This window comes from Lutjanus erythropterus, chromosome 10 (genome assembly GCF_056507025.1).
Source record: "Lutjanus erythropterus isolate fLutEry1 chromosome 10, fLutEry1.hap2, whole genome shotgun sequence".
In the NCBI taxonomy this organism is placed as follows: Eukaryota; Metazoa; Chordata; class Actinopteri; order Lutjaniformes; family Lutjanidae; genus Lutjanus; species Lutjanus erythropterus.
Window position 1 is genome coordinate 4,122,051 of NC_139326.1, and position 17,282 is coordinate 4,139,332.

The window sequence follows — 17,282 nt, forward strand, 5'->3', positions numbered from 1 at the left end:
TGTAACTAATTAACTTTTCAATCTTTTCATTTTTAACCATTATATGTACTGTTAGGTGTAGGTGCTGGCTTCTTTTTGACAAAATTAGTGTTTTCTTCTGCCTGATGCTTGGCCATTAATCTCAATGATGAATCTAAATGAGCTCTATGGTTGTTTTAACTGTTTGTACCTTCAATAAAAAAATAACAAATGCATTAGTTTTCCTCACAGAAATGAATGAAATGCTGATATAAAGGCTTACTGTATATTTTTAAAAAATTACACTCCTTAAAATCAAGACCTCAAGTGAAAGTTTGGCAGCCCCTAATGGAGGTCGGGATTGTTCGGTTGAAAACCAGTGCCACGGGCTATACACTGACTATGAATAACCTCATACAACCCTACTTCAAATAATCCAAACTATCCCTTTCACATAGTTGTAATAATGCTCTGTATTTTCCCTGAAAACCTCTCCGCAATAATCATTTATCAATACAGCAATTGCAGTTTGATTGCACAGTTTTTGGTTAACTAATATAACCCTTTAGCACTGGTTATGAAATCTGCTAACACTCTCTCTACGTGTGGGTGAGCGGCCGCTCAGAGCCAGTTGGTGGTCTGAGTGTAGAAACAGCTAACAGCTACACTCTTGCAGTGCAAACACGGTGTCCTCCTTCATTGATCTTCACAGGTTCTGTCTGACAATAGAAGGAATAAAGTCGTGCCCACCTGCTGCTCTGAGCACTGCGTTCCACTAAACTTTGATTACATGGAAAATAAAGTCACTGGCGTGCGACTCACCAGGATAAAAATAGGAGCAGACTGTTTTTATAAAAGATTAGCTCTAAAATCAAACAAACAGTCCGGATGGTTTGTGTTGCTAATCTGTGAACTGATTGGTATAATGGTGACTTAATTGTATTATCACAGTCACCCAGATGCTTCACACATCTCTGTTTATTCACATTCCAAAATCTGCGAACAACCAAGCAACATGTTGACCTGGTGTATCAGTGAAAAATAACACTTATTTTTAATCGTGCACATACTGTTTTACATGGAGTTATTCAGAGAGTTTTCATTCATAGAGCTTCAGATTCAACTTCAACCATCATTCACAGAGCTGCACTAATCTGCTCCTTATTTTTTCAAATAACTATTAAACTATTAAACAATGAATCCTCTGCTGTGTAAAATGTCAGAAATTTGTGAGAAATGCACACCAAGATTTTATGAAACCCGATTTGGAGTCTTCAGATTTCTTGTTTTGTCTGACCGACAGTCTAAAATCCAAAAATTGTCCTTTTACAATCATATAAATCAGAGAAAACAGCAAAGTCTCACAACTAAAAAGCCACACCTCGATGTCCTATTGTGCAGTAGGGCTGTATATGTTATTATTATATTATGTATCACGATACAAGGGGTTATGATTCAATATATCACAATGTACTCCAATTCCGTAAGCAAAGTGATATTGCTCATTTTTTTTTAAATCTAGTTTTAGGAAAACTGTTTTAATGGATTAACTGTAAAATGAAACATGGTCTGATTGGTATAATTGTGACTTAATTATATTATCGCAGTCACCCAGATGCTTCACACGTCTCTGTTTGCTCACAATCCAAAATCTGCAAACAACCAAGCAACATGTTGACCTGCTGTGTATCAATGAAAAATAACACTTAAGCACTCATTCAACCAGATACTTACAAACCCACACGAGTATAAGATGCCAACAAGGTAAAATAACATCCTCTCTCCATGTTCAACCACTTAGCCAGCGACGCTGATAGCACTACCTAAACTGCTTGTTATTGCCAAGCTAGTGGAGCTGGCTGGAAATAATAATGCCCCCTATTCAATTATTCATGGCTCCAGTCAGGTGGAACCAGATGCTGCTTTTGTGTCATAGAGGGAGAGCTGTAACTCGACTCGAGCATGGAAGGCCGTCGCTGCGTGGAGGTAAAGGCTTCATGCAACAAGCGTGGACGCTGCTGCGCCGCAGACAAAAACACAGGATGTCATGACACTCGCCTGGATGTTTCCATGTGACATTTTCCTGCCAGTGCTCAGACAGAGGACGATGGTTCAGTAGGTTGGTCCAAATGCGGGCGAAGCCTCGGGTGCTGCTCGCGGTTCACCCGCCCCGTGTCGGTGTCGCTTTGTACCCCACCCTGACATTTTGTGGCCATGGCCAGAAGATGACCTTTTTTGTCCATGCCATGCTTTTAGTGCTGAATACTAATGCTATGGTGCTGTGTGCCCGCCACTCATGGGAACAAGCAGTGCTATTTTTAGCCACATGTCCCCAGCTGCACATCTCCAACCCGGGGCCAATGGGCAATTAGTGTTTGTTTCTAATGGCGGGAGGCAGTGCCGTAACCTCCCTAACGCAAACAGACATCTGGACAAAGGCTGTCTCTGTACTGCCCTATACCCCCGCCGGAAGGCACGACCCCTAAAGCCATGTAGTCCTTCATCCACCTCAGCCTTCATAAAGAGGGTGCTGAGAAGCTCTGCTGCCATTCACTCCAGAAACAAGGTGACTTATTGCACGGCCTTGGCTGAAAGTGATCTTGTCCTGTGCCTGTGTTTAAATTAGGGATTTACTGAATGTCTTTTTTTTTTTTACATTCAAAGCTTCTGTTGAGGTTTTTCGAATGAAGCTTCTATCACCACCCTAAAACAAAATAAAAGATTCTCAAACAAAAGCTCTTCTTAATAACATTTGCTGCCACCGACTCTGGAAACAAGGTCAGGTACTTGCAATAACTCACACCCTTGGCTGAAAGTGATTTCGTCTTTGGCCTGTGTTCAAGTATAAGCAAAAGTGACCCCCTTGACAAGTCGAAACTTGAAGCGACACGTGAAGTTTCCACGTAGAGAGGAGGTCATGTGGCTCATGTCTAACAGGCGACAACGAACGTCGTCATGCTCATGGACTCATATTCTTGTCACAATTCTATGTAATACAAACTCTGTCTTAAATATTGTATTTTTTGTGATGTTCTGATGTTCTGTACATGCAAGATCTGTTGCACACCTCTCTGTCCTGGGAGGAGGACCCGTCCTCTGAGTTTTTCCTCACTCCTTTGAGGGTTTACAGGACAAGGGGTGTTGCACACTTTACATTTGTAAAGGCAAGTTGTGATTTTGGGCTATACAAAAAAAATTTGACTTGACAAACACCTACTCGTTTGCAGAAGTGTAATGTAAGTACATTTACTCAAGTGCTGTACTTAGGCACAAATGTGAGGCGGTTACTTTACACGTCACTTTCTTCTTCTCCTCCACTACATGTCAGAGAGAAATATTCTAGAACCTGACCGATATGGGATTTTTGAGAATGACACTGATTTTCGAGAGAAAAAGATATGGTTGCTGATAAAGTGAGTTTTTGAGTTGGAATAAAAAACAGACCTTTTGTAGATTGTGCACCGATCTTGCAAAAGGTATTCAGAAGGCTGTTTTCTTCAACAAATAACTTAATGTATTTCATTTAAAGGTATCATCCTTAAAAAAAGCAATGTATAGACACGATGCCTTTCAATCATCACTTATGACCCACTACAAGTGTGCGGTGATGGCTGTGTCTGCAGAGACACTGTCCTTTGCCTGTATTTCCTTATTTTTCCTCATTGTGTTGCTGTGCCCAGGACATTTCACCAACCCAAAATGTCGATATTTGACATCCTGGTGCGTTAACGAACGGCTCAGACAAATCCTACAGACTCTATATTTAACGTGTTAAAAATAATACATACAGTGTGTCAACCAACTGTAGAAATGAACACAAAGAAACACTGAGAAAACAGAATAAATTAAACACAAAATAAATAACTAAATAAACGCAAGCTTTGTTCAGTGTCAGTTAATTGCTGAATATTTTAATACTGTCAGTCAAATAGGGGCAGGTTGTAAAACAAGAAGAAAACATCTTAATGGGTTATACATGCCTTTTTAAAGCTTTTACTGTGAAAATTATACATTTTTTAAACATACATTCTATTTGTATACATGTCTTAATACTAATGGCTGGAGGGGATCTTTAACTAATCAATTATTTGCCTAATCATTTCACTTATTATTTATGACTACAGATTTTTTTTAGAAGAAACATTCTGAAACATTTAATCACTGTGTTTGTACATGACTGGCCCACTCAGATGCACACGGAGGATGTGATTGAATGACATTTCGGAGCAGTAAGAGCTCATTATTTGTGATAATTGTCACGGTCGAGGGTAAGCTTTCTGTTTTCATCTGTATTAGGATGAATGTTCCACGCAGGCATGTCTAATTAAGCAGAATTAGACACTGTTTGTTATTCCAGCATGCAGACATTTGCAGACACTCATGTTGGGCTGAAGTCCTGGACTGTCATCATCTCTAAGATGATACTATATTATGATATATTTGGCTGAACGGCTGTAATGAGTCAGTTTGGGAGTCTGTATGTCATGATGGCCTCTTTAATTCATTTTAGTCAGGCCAAAGCTAATTCAATCCACCTTATTACAGCTTCTTCATGCAATTACCCTGTGCTCCTGTTCATTGATGGAGCAACATGGAGGCCGTGGATTGGACCATCCCCACAGAGACCTATAAGATAGAACAATGTCCCGTCCTCGATCATATGGTTAACAAAGACGAATCACTGCAAAAAATAAGGAAGCATTGTGCTGCAGTGCCCACTACACAGCCGAGCCTCTTTTTTTCTAGTAATCTGCTGTGAAATTCCACTTGATCGGGATATTAGAATCAATTACATCCCCACATAAACACAAAGCATTAACTCTGGAGCACATTAGCATTCCATTAATCATCCTCAACATTAAAAGTGCTGCAGAAACAGCAAGTGTGCCTTGAACTGACTGGCACAGTGTGTCTGTAGCACTGCCTGCCAATAATGTGTTATCAAAGAGTGTGCAATTAACCTCTGACGTGGTGGACAAAACATACAGTACAGTGTGTCCCTATAAAGGACATGAACATTGGACATTATGTTCAACAACCACCTCAGACATCAGAGGATCTGCTCTACTGTGCGCTGAATAAATCAGCCAGGCTTCACATCACTCTTCATCACGTTTTTTGCAAAAATATAATTTAGCAAGTTTGGGTGAAAATAAAGGGACAGTTGCCCACAAAATCAAAAATACAATGGCCTGCATTGCTATTTATACATCTAGACTGTTCTGATGTGAGTTGTCAAGTTTTAATCCGAGCCAACCATTACATATTGATACTGAGCATTTTAAATACTTCAGTTTTCTGCAGCATTGATACTACGGTACCAGCTGTGATTTCTCAGTCTGTGTTTCCTCTGACAGCAAGTTGACACACACACCACTGCAGTGCCTTCATAGTCCCGACACCTTGGATGGTTGATTAAAAGTAAATTAACTAGAATGCTGCTGCGCTCTGCACACAGTATTATTAACCTAACTTAATTTCTACTATTAGATAATTAGATAAGTTAATTATTACTGCTCTAAAGCAGAAAAAAATGTTTCTAAAAGAGTTACGTTTCTCATTGTGATGTTATAGGTTTCTATATCTTTTAATAAAAGACTAAAATTGTATACCCAAAGTGTTGTGTTGTTTTTTCCTGTAGTATCGAAAATGGTATCAATATTTTTCAACAAAAAGGCTAAGCAAAGTCTCTTTCCAGAAATCATGACCCAGTTACTTGAGATAATTGTGCCCCTGAGGCTGTGTTGGCGTGTGCCCCATGTACCGAGGCTGTCAGTCCTCAGCAGCGGCCTCGGGTTCGACTCCAGCCTGCAGCCCTTTGCTGCGTGTCTTCTCTTTGATCTCTTACTCTCTTTTCCTGTCTTCTCCACAGCTGTCCCACCATAATAAAATGCACAAAAGCCTGCAAAAATACTTTAAAAATCACAGACCTTATAATGAGCAGCTACATGAAGGAACTATTTTCTTTCTGCCAAACTACACCTGTCAACTTTTTCACCACGCTGGCTAGCTTAGTGGTGCTAAGGTTACAGTCAGGGTTCTTACACATTTTCACTTTCAAAATTCCATCCTTTCCAAACTAAAATTTCCCGACTTCGCTGCAAATTTTTCAGACCATATTTGACACCTGAGTAGCACAACGATGTGATCAGTCTTCCTCACGTCTCACACTGGGTTCCCTTTGGAATTCTTAGTCAACCACGATTTATATTTAGGATTAGTGAGACAATCCTCAGAAAATTGGCATTTACAGCCATAAAGGTTTGGTTTATAGGTTTTGGTTTATTTGTGATGTATATAAACAATGCAATAAAGTAATTTGATGCATTTTCTGTCAAACTAATTTCCTGAAGTTGTGCATGTCTGGATCATGTAGTTATAAGGGTCTTATGCCAAAGCTGTTTTGAAGGCTGTGACGTACAGGTGCAGAGGCAGCTCTGTGTTCAGCTCGCTACAGCTGAAATCAAGCTGTTGATTTTCCATACTGTGTATGAACCTTGTACTGCTCAGCTTTTCTTGATTAACTGGGTCGTGATTTCTGGAGAGAAACACTGCTATTGAATTTTCCAAATACATTTTTGTGCTTTGAGCACCACAAGCTGAGTGTCTCGTTCTATAATATTGGAAAGAATGCAGGCATCTCGTTGACAAAAATATGTATTTTCCATTTTTGGTTGAAATGTCCCTTTAAAGAAAATATGAGTTCAGTGTGGACACTGCAGACGTAGTCAGCAAAACCTGTACATGTAAGCAGAAAGGCAGAGAGACAGAGACAGTGACCGAGATTGAACCTGTAGAGATAAGCTTTTTTATTACAAAGCAAATCCTGACAAATAATCATCACTGACTGTGGATTTTGGCAAGATCCACATAATCATCCCCGGCCCCCGCCCTCAGGCGAGATCGTCCACCTTTCAGAACGGATCCAGACAGCCCTCCACCTCACCGAGCTGACCGCAAACACAGAGTTACTGACAGCTCAGACAGAGCCAGAATAAATCTCTAAAAAGTTTGTGTTTCACATATAAGCTTTGGGTTTTATAAGGTTTGTTAGTCCAGCCTGGCTAATGCAAACTAAAATCTTGTTGATGTGCATGACAGGCACTTTGCCTTGGAGTCCTACTGCTTCTGAATTCATACAAAGACAATCAATGAACTGTCCATAACAAATGACTACATCTACATGCACAAAATGCATTGCCCTTGTTCAGATAAAGACAATATTCCTACTAAGCAGTTTATGTGGCTAATAACAATGAATATTCCACTAATATTCCCATTTACATTTAACCGTGATTTATGGTTAAAGTAATGATGTACATCCCACAGCTAAATCTTTCATAATATTTAAAAATAGGTGTGTTTTTCCTTCTAACCAGAAATATGGGCTTTTATTTTGTGCATGCATCTCTACTCCAGCCTTGGAAACTGTTAGCTAGTTGGTTTGTTTAAGCCTGTTCTCAATCCCAGCATGTCAAACACAGCAAAAATTCAAATTGAAATTCAATTATGATGCTGTAGGTACAGCTATAGCATCATATCTGGAGGTGTCCCTCTAACGCTATGCTTTAATGTGCTATCAAAGTGAGGTGATGTAGTATAAAGAGCACAAAAGCCATGTTTGGGGTTGGTGGGATGGATGGATTGGTCAAACAAACACGTGACTTTCACCCAGAAGACAGGGGTTGTGTCCTGCATGAAACCAAAAATTAACACTGACTTCTGTCTAAGATGTTATGCAAGTATCAAATCTTACATACACTGTGTTACACAAGTAAAGTACTTATTTAAAGCCAAACCACAATCTTTTCCTAAACCTACCCAAGTAGTTTTGTGCCTTGACATAAGCCCTGCAGGTGAAAAACTGATCATAGTTTGAAGCATGTAGGAGCGCTGACCAAGCAGCCATATCTGAGAAGTTAGAAGTGAGAACGTGTTGTTTGATTACAACATACAGAGCTGACTGTAAGCAGGCAAGAGGCTGTTTATCACAAATGTGGTAAAAACCCCAGCTGAGTGACAGATTCTGAATACGTTGTATACAAGTCCAAAAAATGCTCCTAAAACCAGAAACACGTTGGCATATCTCACGTCTTCATCAGAAAATGCTACATTCGAAATAAGACCTGATTCAGAATATCCACACAGAATATTCTGTTTATAGTACATATACCAAATTCTTAATACTGTCATAAGCCCTATTGAAACAGGACAATGCTAGTATTTCCAAGGAACCTCGTGTGATTTAGAAATTACCCCTCCAAGTCTGTGTTTCATACAGCACATTCACACTGATATGTTGTCAAAGCTCTGTGTAACATGAGCATTTCGGAAGCGGAGCGTCTGTTCTTCAGCAGCCACATTAACAATATGGTTATGCAGGTGCATTTATGCCTGTGTTACAAGCATAAACACACAGTTGCAGCTCACCTTCTCTGTCATCATCACTCTTCTTAAACGTCCAGATAGCCGATCTCACAGCACAGGGACCAACGGTGCAATGTTATCACTGAGCCTCTGTGTTCGCAGAAATATGTGGTGGAATTTTTATTTTACAAATTACAGACATGGCAGATTCACACAGACAACCCCTGCAATTATTACAAATTACTAGAGGTCCCCAGGTAGTTCTAGTCCCGTGTGAATAGCGCTGTATTCAGAATAATATTGGAAAATTATGTGAACATGATATTAGTCACAGCACTGATGAAGCTAAAGCATTAGCATAGGCTTTGTACAACCAGGCTATGGCCTGCAGCTTTTAATGCAGACATTTGTTGCTATGAAAATGTTGCAATAGGAAATGAGTACTCTGTTACATCCGTAAACTGGAAGAAAAAAAAAATAGCACCAAACCAGCAACAAACCACAATGACTAACTTGTGGGGTCCCATCTAATCTTATGCTGTTTACACCAGATCAGTGTTTTCCATCTGACTGAGTGGACAGCCCTGATCAACTCCAGGAACAATCAATTATGAATGCAGTCAGATCCCTGAGGTGATTACTGGCTACTCTCTCCTGACCTCCACTGGAGTCAGCAGCCAGTCACTCCTGGCCGTCTGAGCGCGAACGCAGCGGTCAGTCAAACTGCCGACATGCAGACAGCTGGCACAACAACATATCTGCTTACATTACATCTGAGCTGCAGGAGCAATGACGTAACACAAACATGTGCTGGATGTAAACATACACATGATGGACATATGTAAGGATGCAAACTGCAACACACAGACACTAGCATAAAGACATACGCATGGCAAATACACATATATGGACATGAACACTAATACAGTGAACATGTTCATAGAGCCGGATCTACTCTAGAAGCTTATATAGCACAAAACATCTACACAAATCTGCCCTCACATGAAAACACCCGAGGACACACATGAGACACACGCTTGCTTTGTCATGCACGGGACAGTCCAACAATCAGAGCAGGCGATGCAGTTGCTGACAATGATAATGCACTTTCACTCAGCTGTCACTGAGTCTCCCGGAGCCATCTTTACAGAGATTTCCCAGTGAAGATGGTGTTATGTAACAGCGGCCGTGGACCCTGCTGTTCATATCACTAATGCCTCACACTGTGGCCGGGTCACGTGCTTTATCCAGGCCACATCCAGGCGCCAGCAGCAGCAGTGTTCCAGCTGTTACTACAGCCTAGCTCCAGTCACTCAGGACCGTGCTGAGCCATGCTCCTCTCACACCGAGCAGCCATGTTCAGCACCTCAGCAGTACTCCGCCTTTCACTTTGGTCTCTCTTAACAGCCGCACTCGAGACAATGCTTCACGCTAACAATACTATCCAGCTAAACAACGCCAAACAACGCACATGTTCTACACGTACAGGAAACACAGATGGATTGGCTTTTGATTCTTAACTGGGCGACTCAATCACATGCTGAAGGGGCATGGTCTTAAAACACATTTTAATTGAATTCATCTTACCTGCAATCACATTTCAAAAACACAAATTCAAATAATTAAATCAAATGCTAAATTTTCAATCCAATAATTGGTCAGGCCGCTAATCGATCCCTAATATATTTTATCAACCCCCAATATAATGAAGTGTGCACATTTATGACTGTGTGCCCAAGAGCCTCACTTTGAAACTGACATTTTACAAGGTTTGTCTCCATGTGTCCTGTCTACTCTGGTTACACCTGGATAATGTCACCTGCATATTATCTCCCCTTCACTCCACTACTCTCATGCATACAGACTGGACACACAACTTGCCCTGCCTTCCCTGTTCCCCAGCCATATGCCCCCAGACACACCTGGCAGTAATCTGCACTCTATAAAGTGCACCCTGCTAATACCTTCTTCGCTGTGAGCTATATGCATCTACATTGCCCCAAAAGCTGCCAACTGTGTCACTACCCAGAGTTACAAACCCCAACAACACATGCTGCTCAATGTCGCCCTTAGGATTACCATTTTTATACAGACCAAAAGAGATCAGCTTCAAGTAGGATTTTCTTCTGAGCCAAACAAACACAGGCGTTAAGGGGACGTTTCAACCCAAAATGCATATTTTTCCTCTTACCTTTAGTGCTATTTATCCATCTTGATTGTTTTGGTGTGAATTGCTGAGTTTTGGCAGTATCGGCTGTAGAGATGTCTGACTTCTCTCCAATAAAACTGAACTAGATGGCACTCAACTTGTGGTGCTCAAAGCGCCAAAAAAAAAAAAACATCAGAAAAGCTCAACAGCAGTGTCTCTTTCCAGAAATCATGACCTGATTACTTAAGATAATCCACAGACCCTGTTGTGAGGAGCTGCATGAAAGAACCATTTTCTTCCTACCAAACTACACCTGCAGACCGTATCACCGTGCAGAGGGAAGAGTGCATCTACTCATGGACGAGAGGCTCGTGCTCATGATACAAGGTGCAGGGTGTAAACACTGATGACACCTTCAGCTGAACTGTACAGGGTTTCTATGCAGAACGGAAAAGTATGGAGTTTAATTTTAGTAATTTCTAGGTCTGGATAAATATGAAAAAATTAAAGAGTATGAAAAACAAGATGTTTGGCCTCATTCTGTTTTCTAAATTATAGGACTCAGAATTGAACTGTTCATACAAGCAAAGTGTTTTTCATGAGGTTTGGAGCAGGCAGCCAGCGCAGCCAAAATGTTTACCACTGTGTCAGAGAGTGCAGGCCAGAGCCAGTTTGATGTTGTTGAAAGCAAGGCAAGAAGTATGACGTCCTGTGACAATCTATTCACGGTGAGGAGCTGAGGAGGATGCCATTAATGTTTACGTCACGAGCGAGAGCCTCTCATCCATGAGTAGATGCACACTTCCTTACGCACAGTGAGAAGGTTGGTGGGTGTAGTTCAGTAGTAAAAAAAGGAGTTATGTATATAGTTATAGAATTATTTTTTTTTTCCATTTTGAGCACCACAAGCAAAGTGCCATCTAGTTCCATTACACTTGAGAAAGAGCAGACAACTTTACGGCCAATATCTCAAAAAGTCTGCAACTCACACCAAAACAATCTATGTATAAATGACACTAAAGGTAAGAGGGAAAATAAGTATTTTTGATTCTTGGGTGAACTGGCCCTTTAAGAGATTATTCTTACATTTTTAGCTTAGCACATATATATATTGATATTGGCATTTATGTCAACATCAGTGTACAAAAATAGCAGTACAGAAACATCAAAGGTATGTTTGAGGCAATTAAAAACCCTTTATCCTTCAGAAAATTGTACACCTGTTTATTTTTCAACTTTAAAGCTGCTCAGATGACTCCATTTTATGTCAACAATCGACCTTTCCACAGCAGCCATACTGATATGAAATAGTAGGATAAGCACAGGTGTTACCAATTACACTAATTAAGATTTCCTTCATTTAGTGTAGCAGAGCTTTTCCAATGAGCCAACGTGCACAATAGCAACACCCAGACTGTGTTTGATCCGAGTGGAACAGAACCTTAATTAGTATCATTGGTAACACCTGTGTTTACTCTACTATTTCATGTCAAAATGTCTGCTGTGAAAAAGGTCTATGGATCAAATGTGTGCTATGTAAAAGGGACCACTTGCAGCGATGAACCCACAGAGAATTATCGCCTGAGTCTGAAGTTCTTCTCACCTCTACTGAGCATTTTAGCACCTTTCAGCTTGTTGTTTTACTTGTTCAGCCCACAACTTTTCTGTTTAACTTCGCTCTCAGTCATGAGCTTCATTTTCAGACACAGCAGGTAGGTGTTTTCAGCAAAATTGATAAATCTGCTGTAAGTACCTGCCAAGCACAATGGCAGAGAGACAAAGTTAGTGACTAGCTGGTGAGCTAAAGAGCCAGATATTTCCATCAGGAGTTGCTGGAAACCAAAAAACAGAGCTTAGAAGGAGATTGAAAATTGGATTTACATTTGGCAGATGGACTCCAAATGAATGTTAATGTTGCTGCGTGACTGGCGTGTGTGTAAATAGGAAACTGTTTGCTAACAAGCTTACCATATTAACTTAAAAGGTGCTGAGGGATGTGGTCATGTCTTGTTTCCACTTCCCAGAGTAGAACAAAAAAATTGCAATGCTTGTGTTAAGTGTCTATCTTAGTGCATAAAAGCAAATTCATTTAGGCTGAAATAAAAATACCAGCCATTATATCAATGCACGATTTTTCAAACTCTCAAGCATCACTCTTGAAAAATCCAGTGTGCTTGAGTTCTCTTCATATAACATATGGACAAATACCAGATGGCTTCATTATGGTATAAAATTAGTGAGCAGACGCTTTTTAATTTAAATTCAGTATCGTTTTCTGAGACCGAAAACAAAATGTCTGAACTCCCACTGTGGTAAACCCCATCCAGAAGGCTACCAGAAGGAAGAAATAAACACTAAGAATTTCATGCAAATATTACGTGACCCAGGGCTGGATTTAAAACAGGCTCAACACTACTCTTCCTCCCTCCTTGAACTACCCCACCCACCCCTCCACCATTAACACCAACACAACCCTCCCACCTCCTCTCCTGCAATCAACTCATTGCAGCAGAGCAAATTTAGGTGAGAAATATGAATATGCGTCTGTCTCCTGCGCGTAGTGAAGATAAAAGTCACTTGCTGGCAGCTCAGGGATAACCAGTGAAATGATGAATGGCCGTGGCTGCTTGTCAAGGTGGGCAGGAGGAGCCACAGTATGAATGGGAGTTTGTCGCCGTCGGAGTACTCTCTCATACCCGAGGAGGTGTGGGTCGAGACTGACAGCCCTAATTATGGAAGCTCTTTGAATGAGTGACCTTGGGCGGCGGCAGAAACATCCATACCTGTGTGCACGTGCATGTAGACACACACGGAGACAACATATTTTTGCACACAGTTCAGTCTTCACTGTTTAGTCCCACTGCCACCCCTCTGCCCCTCATGACTGCCACCTATAGGATCCTGTCTCACTGCAAACTGAATACACAGAAACACTTAGAGCATTTACAGATGCATTAACACCCTCTACAACCCAAAATTAGAATGCAAACACGCACTCAAGGACACCTTTTTGGTACGTGAAAACAAACATGAACCGTACGGTATCAAATGATGTTTTAATAGCCTTGCATTGATAACAGTCTGCCACTGATGGATAATCTGCACGAAATCCATGCAAGCAATTTGATCAATATCAGATGACTGCTCTGGACCAATCAGTATTCATATCTCCAATTCATTAACTTCATTTACCCTGATGATTCGTCTCAAGTAAAAACTGCCATATCTCCTCTCTGCATGTACAGAAAGCGCCTTCTGACAGGCATGGCAGTGACAACCGGAACCAACGCCAACCTCAGAAATCATGTTATATCACCCAGAGACAATAAACACACTGCTCCTTTTTATGCTAACTGAAGTGTTCTTATAAACACACTGCAGCATGTCTTCAGTCAGGACGAGAAACTCAAACAATATAACATCATGACAGTGGATCCTCACTGCATGCAAATGATGTGCAATGTCCTCTGGCTCCTCTCAGTGCTGTCTAACCTGGATATTCTGTACTGGACAGCTCAGAACAGACTGATCCATCTCTTAAGAAATGCATGTAAGGGCACATGAAGAGTACATTTCAATAATCGAAGAATCTAAGACATGTTGTGATCATCCTCATCCCTCCAGCAGTAGCAGCAACAGCACAGGGATCCTGCAGCAGAAGCAGCAGCACAACAATCCCTGGCTCAGAAAAACACACACGGCTTGACAGCAGACAGTAGATGGTACAGTACCTCAGCAGCGGCAGTTAAAGGACCGATGTGGTGGCAGGTGTTTCCTCCTGCGATGGAAGGACAGAAAAGCAGCCGGTACGATGGCTATGGCAGCTCTGTAGCTTAAAATGGTTCATGAACGCTTGGCAGAAAGAGGCACAGCCAGGCAGCGCGGGGAGACAGAGAGGGAGACAGCCAGCGAGCATCACTCAGCTCACACTACCGTGGCTGTGCAGCAGAGCACACACATCAACACGCCCCCTTTCCCTCTCTTGCACTCTCTCTCTCTCTCTTTCTCACACACACACACACACACACACACACACACACACACAGACGCACACACACACACACACACACACACACACACACACGCTTAGTCACACAGACACAGGCACGCAGGGGTGCAGAGGCAGTGCAGTGCGCAGCAGCACTGAGCAGCGCTGCTCCCTCTCCAGGATGTCTTTCGTCTTCCTTAATCAGAACTGGTCATTCTCTGTCTTATTCTCAGCAGTCACAGACAATCCTGTCAATAAACCCCTCCAACCACGTGCACCGCCGCACCGCCGGCCCACCTAACCACCACTGATGAGCAGCCATGATTGAAGCTGGCAAGGTCATGTGAGGTTCTCTCTGGCGTTCCCCTTGGTCTTTGCTCCTAGTTTTGTTGCAGTTTTTTTTTTTTTTGTTTTTTTTTTTTGCGAGCTGATACAGGGACTCTGCCTCGCCTGCCTCGTCATGGGTCATTATGCCACAGAGGCTCCCCGGAGGCTCAGCATGACAAACCCTCACTCACTGAACGGTGGGCCAGACCAATCAGCTATCACAAATGGCAGCAACACCGTCCCCATCCAATCACGGATCAGGAAATCAAGTGCAGAAGGGTATTAAAGGGGATTATTTGGGCCATCCTAGGGTTTTTTTTCACTATAGGGGAGCAGCACAGCAGCATGTGCAGTATGGCTGCCCTCTGTGGCCAACTGCGGAGCTGCACTCTGTTGTGGGAAACAGGAGAGGAGAGGAGGAGCAGGGCCCAAAACAGATATGCTTTCCTCAGCGTGGATGCCTAGCAACCACAGCAGCTCCTTACCTCTGTTTAGTGCCGGCCCTCCCCCCTCCAGCGGGACCCTCTCTGCAATCCCAGCTGAGAGCTTCTATTGCTCGGCGGCTGTTTAACACTGAAGGCACCGCCACACAACACACGACTGATGTCAAGTGTTCCTGCCCATGTCCTCTACCTGGTGTGTAAACACTAAAAGGGGGAGGCGCTGAGCCCTGACAATGAGCAGGAAGCACACCTGATGTTTTCACCATAACATCAGCTGCTATGGGCAACAACTGCACTGTAGTTTAGATCTCCTCAAGGGCCATTAGGAAATTAGCAGAACACAGCAGGATTAAAAGCAGGACTGCAAGCATTACACTTCTTTGATCATTTTGACAAAGTGTTTTCATAAATATGTATTTGAATTTAGACATAATGAATGACCTTTAAATATCTAATTTAAAGTGCCTCCATGAAGGAGGATAATGTTTATTTCCAGGTATATTGTATTTTCTATCACAAGACACCTAAGTTGCAGAGATCAAATATCAGGTTTCTATTTGCTTTTTAAAATGAAAAGACAAGAGACTGACAGAACATTTTTAATAAAATTGTTAAAGGGATAGTTGGGATTTTTTATTATTATTTTTTTTTTAAGTGTGGTTCTATGAGGTAAATGTCCATAGTCAACCAGCAGTTACCAACAGCAGATGGCAGTCAACATGTCCCTAGTTTGGAGAAGCAGCAGGAAGACCAGTGTAGGAAGCTGTGGACAGGGTCAGCAGCAAAACTTATTTTATGTAACGGCTAGTTCCGATCAAGTAATTAGGTGCATATAGTCAACACATGGCGTCAAAGGATATATTTTAAGTGTTCCCTGAACGTGGTCATGATCAACACATGGATTTATTAGTAGGACAGCCTCTTAAATCAGCCAAAATAACATACCTGCTATCCTTAAATCCTGTGGCTGGTTCTTTTGCTTTCAGACCACAAACAAACTGCACCAGAGTCCGTTTTGGAAGCAGGTCAAGTCCTACGTTTTCAAGCATTCTCCATCTGACTGATTGGTCCATACCAGGATGAGTCTCAAAACGTGGACATTCAGTCTCTCAAGACGTCCATGCAGAACAGAACCTAGAGGCAGCTTTATGGATTTATTGGGACAACTAAGCTGCAGTCATGTGTAGTGTGTGTCCAGAGCACTACACTTCCTACACCAATAATGCTGCTGCTTCTCCAAACTGGGCGCGTATCAACCATCATCTACTGTACTGTGCCACTGGATAAGCACCTCAGACAACTTCACATCAAATAATCCGAACTATCCCTTTAATCTATCTCCATGATGGAAAATAATCCTTTATCTCTACGTCCCTTGTATTTTCCATCCCATGACAGATCAAAGCTGCACAGGTCGAATATCAGGTCATCATGTCCTTTTAAAGTTTGGGTCAAGTGGAAAAGATAAATGACGGATGAAACATTTTTAAAAAATAATGTAAAGCTGTAAATTATATCTGAGCTAAGTGGGATCAAGGCATTTTCTGACTCTCCACCAGGCAGTACAGAGCCATGTAAGGTGCATAAACTAGCTGGTGATGCAGCTGGTCTGTTAGTTCATTTTATTTTTTTTATATAATGATTCAGAGGACGCCTGCCTACCTTGGAATGTTACAGGGAGGCAAACCTGTTCGGACAGCTGTCAAAGGATGTCAGAAGGCGGACCAGGAGCTCCGGGCCTGCCTTATCTCAGCTGGCCGAGACACGTTTGAAGGTGTGAACAACTGTTTTGACATCCCCTTTTGTGAGGGGTTCTGCAGATTAACGAAAACGACGACAACAACGCGAAGAGCTACTGTAAGGCAGAGCACACATCGAGAAGCAGCAAATAAAAATGAATAAAGAAGAGCAACACTGATGTTTCATACTGAAATACTGATGCGCTCAGATGAGCATTTGAAATAATATCTAGTCACAATGATAAAATTATATGCATTTTAGAGATGATCACATCTATGCTAGTCTCTGTGGCCACTGACTTCAGTCATGA

At 41.8% G+C, this 17,282-nt stretch overlaps 1 protein-coding gene across 1 annotated transcript in view; it reads right to left on the minus strand.

Annotated features, from left to right (window-relative positions):
* rimbp2b (RIMS binding protein 2b) overlaps nt 1-17,282 on the minus strand; it is a 137,041-nt gene that overhangs the window by 114,108 nt on the left and 5,651 nt on the right. The gene's annotated exons all lie outside the window — the stretch shown is intronic.